Source organism: Lonchura striata, chromosome 5 (genome assembly GCF_050655825.1).
Source record: "Lonchura striata isolate lonStrDom1 chromosome 5, ASM5065582v1, whole genome shotgun sequence".
Classification (NCBI taxonomy): Eukaryota; Metazoa; Chordata; class Aves; order Passeriformes; family Estrildidae; genus Lonchura; species Lonchura striata.
The window spans coordinates 65961492-65967491 of NC_140707.1; the positions used below are offsets into that span (position 1 = coordinate 65961492).

The following is a 6000-nucleotide window of genomic DNA, read 5'->3' on the forward strand; positions in this document are numbered from 1 at the left end:
TCACTCCTTTTCAGAGAAGGAAGTGCTAATAAGAGCTCACTTGAGGCACAACAGCTTAGCACAAATGAAGGCCAGAAAGCAGACACATAATTGCTGTGAGTGAGAACAGAGAAGCCAAGAAGAACACGTGAGAAGTTTCCCTTGTGAGCCGTGCTCTGTGAGTGATGCACATCAGCAGTCACACCACTGTCTGAGATGGGAGCTACCCAACATCCAGGACTGTCCCAGGGATCCTGCTTCCCCTCCCAAAGCAGCTCACTTGGAGCTGGGGATGGGTCCATGGTTGCAGCATGGGAGAGATAGAAAGAAGAGACAGCCCTGGGAAAAGGAAATACCTGAAAAACATCATAGATATTGGTAGGAATTCCACATGGAGACAGTCCATCGCATGTTCCGCAGATACATGAGCTCTTGAGGAGTTTGAGAACAGCTCTGAAAACCCATCCTGCTCACTCAGGGAAAATCTCAAGTGGCATTTCAAAGCAGAGTACCCTAAGACTCTCGGAAGCCCTCCTGGAAAAATATCAGGGCATTTGCTTCCACTGCACCCAGCACCTTTCTCTTGATGTGAGCCTTCCCACAGCTTCCCTGGTAGGGACACCTTGTCTGTGACATCTCTGGGTGACCCACCCTGGTTTCCCCTCCACAAACCCGAAAAGTGACCATGCTCCAGGCCCCATGGAGCATCGACCACAAAACAACATGAACACAGCACATGATACAGCTGGAAACCAGAAAGGGCCATTAGTTTGTCTTACCTGGCTCGACAATCGGACCATCGGATTTCACACACGTACTGCAGTGACTTGGTCACACCAAATATCCTGATCCTCTCAAGACTGCAATGTCTCAATCAGAATCTGGGAATGGAATGGACTGATCCTCAGCAGTGGCAGAAAAGGGCTTGGGTGAGTTGTGCCTCTGTGACGCCATCAGGCAACCTGCAACTCACTACCATCAAGGAAGGCAAAAGAAGAGAAGAGGACAAGAATCAAGATTCTTGTTCTCTGGTCTGAGGATAAAAACAGTTTTGAACCTCAAACGGAGTATTCACTATTCAGCAAGTTAGAGTCTAGACTCAAAAGGGGATGTGGAAACACTGCCATCTGCAACTGTTGCACCACTTTTCTTGTTGCGCTTCCACTTATTGCTCAAGAACAGACCATGACCTTTTTGGCCAGGACTTGCCAGTGTTTGTGACTAAAACTTCAGCATGGTAGTGGATAACACAGTTATTAGTAATTTTTAATAGTTCCCAGACAATGTGTAAAATGAACATAAGTAGGTTCTTAAAGACTTGAAGCACAAAGTCCTGTGCATGCCATTTGAATACCATAAACAGATGATAAGAAAATCAGTTATGAGGCAGTAAACCTAGGAGTCCCAGGCAATAAATTCTTTTGTGTTCCCCATTTCTGTGGCTGTGGCTTTTCTTGCTGTTACAAAGTGTAAGAAGAGTATTTGCTGTCACAGATGCATACAAATACACATTCCCATCTGTTTTTTCAGAGATGATGCTCCTCTTTAATGTCCTCATCTTGGAACAGGGAGGGAATGGCAGCACCTCAGCCTCTACCAAACAAACAATCCATAAATCAACAGAGGGGATTATCCTGCTGTATTTAGCATTGGTGCAGCCTCACTTTGAGAACCATGTGCTGTTCTGGGCCCCAAAATTTAAGAACATTGTTAAAGTACTTGAATGCATCCAGATGAGGGCAACAAAGCTGGCCAAAGGACTGGAATGAATGTGCTGTGGAGAACAGCTGGGAATTTTTGGCTTTTCCAGTTTGGAGAACAGGAGGCTGAAGAGTGAACTCTTTTGCTCTCTGCAGCTCCCTGAGGAGGGGAAGTGGAGAGGGAGGTGCTGATCCCTTCTCCCTGGGATCCAGAGATAGGGCACATGGGAATGGTTCAAAGCTGCTCCAGAAGAATTTCACTCTTGACATTACAAAATATTTATTTACTAAGAGGGTGGTCAAACACTGGGATTCCTTGAGAGGTGGTTGATGCCCCCAGGATGTCAGTGTTTAAAGAGGCACTTGGACAATGCCCTTAACAACATGCTGTAACTTCTGAGCAACCCTGCACTGGTCAGGCACTTGGACTGGATGACAATCATTGGTCTATTCCAACTGAAATAGTTCTATTCTATTCTATTCTATTCTGTTCTGTTCTGTTCTATTCTCCTTGTCTTAGCATTCAGCTGCTGGCAAAGGCCCCTGCTTGTCTTCCACACAAAGTCTGACTTTGCTGGATTGTTCAAACTGATCCAAAAGAAATAACTGCTTGGTGATTGTGCTTTGGTGATTCCAGCCTGCCAGCTCAGCTGCCCACGCTCGCGCTCTGTCCAGGGGAAATGACACCTGGGCATTTCCAGTAAACCCAGCATCCTTTCACTGGCTGCTGCTGGGAACTCCCCACTGAATCATCCAACCCTCTGCAGACATACACACATTTCCTTCTCTTTCCTTCTAGAGAAATCAATCTGTGTGCACCCTCTGAGAGCATGTGAGGTCTGACAGCAAGGCCAGTCACCCAGGTATCAGACAGGCAGAAGTGTGTTTTCAGGACCACTTCAATTTTCAAATTTTCAAATTTTTCAAAACTTTTAAGGTGAAAGTCTGTCACTTTGTACTGCCATATTGGGAACTGGAAGTATCCTGTACCTTCCGAGGGAAGTGGTAAATGAGCAAAAAATATACTCTTAGAATGCACATACTCCTGCAGAACTGTGAGCTTGTATTACTGTCATATTCTGAAGACTCAGCCACATTTGTGATAACTGCGTTGAGGAAAAATTGTAGCTGGCCCTCCTCTCCATAATGTCCAGGAAGAGGGAGAGCAAGAGTTGGATCAGAGAGCAGAGTATTCCCCACATCATGCAAGGAATGATGTTGTACATCTCACTTCACATACTGTTGCACATACTCACTTCACTGAAGAGTAGTGCCAGTAGCTGGATCAAATCACATCATGCAGAAAAATATCCCCTTGCTACAACCAAGTGGGAAGGTGAGGAGTCAGTGGGCTCCTTACTGGGTTTTTCAGACTTCATGCTGTTTGCTCATGATGCACCCTCACTAGTAAGACTCAAAAGTACCTCCAGTTCCCCTTGTTCGGTTCTCTTCCAGGTGGAATCACCCACCCACCATGATTAAATCACTTCTCAACCTCCTGTCTGACAAGCAAAGAGCATCTTGGCCCCCGAAGCTGATTTTCCATCTGCAGCCTGACTTCACTGATCCTCTTTTACACCCTCTGGTGTCTTCATGTCCCCTCAGTGCACTAGCACGAGCCACTCTGGTAAGAGATGCGAGATTGCTCTCCTGATTGCATGTCACTCCACCTTCCACCCCTCTGTGAAAGAGCCAGACATTTCTTGTCACATCCCTGCACAGAAAGCATCTCTAGACATTGCTGGCACCACTTCCCCAAGCAGTCTAACATCCTGTGGGCAGACCCAGGGTTTGTTTGAGATGGAGAGCTCGCAGCCATGCCAGGCTTCCCAGGTAGCATGTGCCAGAGCATATGTAGTTTAAGCGAACAGAAATGTAAAGAACAGGCTGACTATCCCTCCCCCTTGCCAGCCAAGTTCTGCACATGTTCCCCAGTAAAATTTCCAAATGAGGTCAAGGCATTTAACTCATTATCATCATAGAGTTCCCCCACCATTCTGAAGGGTGTCCAGACAGATGACAAACACTCCATCTAAGCAATGTGGATCAACAAAATTCACCACTGCAGCACAGCTGCTTTGGACTGGAGCACGGCAGCTCTCTCAAGCCAGGAGTGTTACACAACCATTGCCTAGAAAGGAGGAAATCAACAAAACTTCTCTAGTTTGAATTACATCAGAAAATAAAGTAAATTAAAAGTGGGCTCGGCCAATGACATTCAGACTCCAACAGCTGGGAACGGAAGGTCCTGGTTGTTCTAGTGGCCACAAGCCACCAGTAAATTAAAAGTAACTTTCTGTTTGGGAGTCTGGAGGCCAGGAACAGCATGGCTCCTACCAGTACTGAATTAGTCCTAGGTTGACCCCACCTGACAGAACTTCCTGCGACATCTGGATATTCTTTGGATGTCTCTGCCAAGCTGCAGCTTGTTCCCAGCTTTCTGAGTTCATGAGACCTAAAAGCACACATCTGCCTGGGAGCTGGCAGCATCAAAGGAGAGAGCTGTACTGAGAGCTTGGCTGCCCCTTTGCCATCAATCACGTGGACTTAGATTGGGCACAGCCTGCCAGGGATGGTCCAGAATTCACTGGCAGCAGCAGCCCCACACTGGCCAAGGGGGCTTGGAGGTGGCCAAGTCCTGTCCCCATCCCTGACACACACAGAGCAGCCTGTATCCAATCAAGCTCCAAGAGGACCCACTCCCAGGGAGGGATTTGCCTTTCCTTACACAAGCTGGCTGTGCAGGATGGTACCTGGGGGGCAGCTGAGTGAGCAGAGCTCCCCAGGACAGATGTGCCTCTGTCTGTCCAACACATTCCCTACAGGGCCTTGGGCCAGGCTTGCCCACAGACAGTAACTCCAGAAGAATTTTCCCTGTCTCTTGTGCAAACTCCCACCAAAGCACAGTGCTTTCCTATGGATTCAATTTAAATTTTGGTGCCCTCTGCAAACCACAGGGCATCTGCATCATAACAAAACATCAGGTCGGGTTTGAAAAAATATCATGCTGTGTCAGAGAGGCCCTACAGGACACAGAGATGATAAGGACAGGAGCAAATGCCTGACAGGGATGAGTGATGGGTCATGATGGCTGGCAGAGCCGACTGGGGCGTCCGTGCTAGTGGTGGCACAGTGGGTGACAGGCATTGCAGGTTTCCTCAGTGGCACAGCTGCCTGAGCTGAGCTGCATTTTTCAGTAAGAAAGCAAAGCCCTGCTTTGGTGTTTTTGTGCATGTAGAGGGTGTGCCGTGGAGCCAGAGTGTCTGGGACAGCTGTGGCCAGAGGAAGCCGCTGCGGCCGCTCGCGGAGGAGGAAGCTGGGGAGTGCTGGGTTTTGCTGGAGAGCAGGGAGGTGGCAGGGGGAGCTGGAGAAGGGAGTCCAGCCTAAGAAAAGAGCACGGAAGGAAGAGGCTTGGAAAGTGCTCAGCTGATGTGGATGCGGAGGAGAGGGCTGGGAAGGGAGCCTGTCCCTGCAGACGGCTTTGTGAGCTGTGGGAGAAAGAGCTGAGGCTTCAAAATGGAGGGACTGGAAGGAGCAGGAAGGTACAGCTGGGTGAGGTGGAGAATTGCTTCCAAGTGGAAAATAGCCCAGGAAATAGTGGCTGGAACTGGAGGGTGAAACCCAAGCATATTAGGAGATATGGAAAATGTCACTTGATCAAAAATCATCATTAAGAACTGTTGAAATTATTTGTGAAATGAGAGGCATCCTGGAGCAGCCAAGATGAACAAAACTCAAAACTTTGCCCTCAGGTATCTGCAGCAAATACACAGTCGGTCTTACCTTGTAGACTCATGGCTTCATTTCACCACCATTTTTGTTTTGCTCGGTTGAAACCCTTAAGCTTTACCTGGCACCATTTAAATGTGATGAAAAGGAAGAGAAAAGCAGGGAATGGGCACATGTGTTTTGCTGGAAAATCCCCAGATGTCTGTACACAAGCCAAGAGCAGACCAAAGTCATGCAGTCAGGAGCAGGCTGGAACCATCCAGCAGTACATGAGGCACATCACCAACATGTGCTGCAGGCATCCCTTCCACTGCATGGAGAAGCCAAGCCAGCAAATATTGGTGTACACAGCCCCAAGGGCAATGGCAACTGGCCATGGGGCAGTGCCAGGGCAGGACTTCTAGGGGGCTGGGGCAGGAGAAGAGATCTGCTATGTCACAGCCACAAAACAGCCCCCATAAAGGAGTCAGGTAATGGTGCTCTCTGGGGATGAGTTTTACCAGCCAGTTCTGCTAAACCAGATACAAGTATGCATGTCCAGAGCAGGGTGACAAAGATCAGGGGGGGCACAAGGCCTGTGAGGAACAGCTGT

The 6000-nt window shown here is 48.4% G+C and overlaps 1 protein-coding gene across 4 annotated transcripts in view; it reads right to left on the reverse strand.

Moving 5' to 3' along the window:
* GPR132 (G protein-coupled receptor 132) overlaps positions 1-1046 on the reverse strand; it is a 91255-nt gene extending 90209 nt beyond the window's left edge. For 2 of the 4 annotated variants that reach the window (XM_085580872.1, XM_085580871.1), the window contains exon 1: positions 759-1046. The gene's annotated coding sequence lies outside the window, so the exon portion shown is untranslated. The remainder of the gene's footprint in view (positions 1-758) is intronic. The other 2 variants (XM_085580869.1, XM_085580870.1) reach the window with 1 other exon arrangement.
* Between the last annotated feature and the right edge of the window lie 4954 nt (positions 1047-6000).